Genomic DNA, 1,294 nt, shown 5'->3' on the forward strand with positions numbered 1-1,294 from the left:
AGGGAAGCCGGTACCTGAGAATGGGAGGGTAGAGGAAGGGAAGCCTGTACCTGAGACTGGGATGGTAGAGGAAGAGAAGCCTGTACCTGACACTGGGATGGTAGAGGAAGGGAAGCCTGTACCTGAGACTGGGATGGTAGAGGAAGGGAAGCCTGTACCTGAGACTGGGATGGTAGAGGAAGGGAAGCCTGTACCTGAGACTGGGAGGGTAGAGGAAGGGAAGCCTGTACCTGGGAGGGTAGAGGAAGGGAAGCCTGTACCTGAGACTGGGATGGTAGAGGAAGGGAAGCCTGTACCTGAGACTGGGAGGATAGAGGAAGGGAAGCCGGTACCTGAGAATGGGAGGGTAGAGGAAGGGAAGCCTGTACCTGAGACTGGGATGGTAGAGGAAGGGAAGCCTGTACCTGACACTGGGATGGTAGAGGTAGGGAAGCCTGTACCTGAGACTGGGAGGGTAGAGGAAGGGAAGCCTGTACCTGAGACTGGGACGGTAGAGGAAGGGAAGCCTGTACCTGAGACTGGGATGGTAGAGGAAGGGAAGCCTGTACCTGACACTGGGAGGGTAGAGGAAGGGAAGCCTGTACCTTGGAGGGTAGAGGAAGGGAAGCCTGTACCTGAGACTGGGATGGTAGAGGAAGGGAAGCCTGTACCTGAGACTGGGAGGGTAGAGGAAGGAAAGCCTGTACCTGGGAGGGTAGAGGAAGGGAAGCCTGTACCTGAGACTGGGATGGTAGAGGAAGGGAAGCCTGTACCTGAGACTGGGGGGGTAGAGGAAGGGAAGCCTGTACCTGAGACTGGGAGTGTAGAGGAAGGGAAGCCTGTACCTGAGACTGGGAGGATAGAGGAAGGGAAGCCTGTAACTGAGACTGGGAGGGTAGAGGAAGGGAAGCCTGTACCTGAGACTGGGAGGGTAGAGGAAGGGAAGCCTGTACCTGAGACTGGGAGGGTAGAGGAAGGGAAGCCTGTACCTGAGACTGGGAGGGTAGAGGAAGGGAAGCCTGTACCTGAGACTGGGAGGACAGAGGAAGGGAAGCCTGTACCTGAGACAGGGAGGCTAGAGGAAGGGAAGCCTGTACCTGACACTGGGAGGGTAGAGGAAGGGAAGCCTGTACCTGGGAGGGTAGAGGAAGGGAAGCCTGTACCTGAGACTGGGATGGTAGAGGAAGGGAAGCCTGTACCTGAGACTGGGAGGGTAGAGGAAGGGAAGCCTGTACCTGAGACCGGGATGGTAGAGGAAGGGAAGCCTGAACCTGAGACTGGGATGGTAGAGGAAGGGAAGCCTGTACCTGAGACT

Source organism: Oncorhynchus clarkii, unplaced genomic scaffold (assembly GCF_045791955.1).
Source record: "Oncorhynchus clarkii lewisi isolate Uvic-CL-2024 unplaced genomic scaffold, UVic_Ocla_1.0 unplaced_contig_12808_pilon_pilon, whole genome shotgun sequence".
Lineage (NCBI taxonomy): Eukaryota > Metazoa > Chordata > Actinopteri > Salmoniformes > Salmonidae > Oncorhynchus > Oncorhynchus clarkii.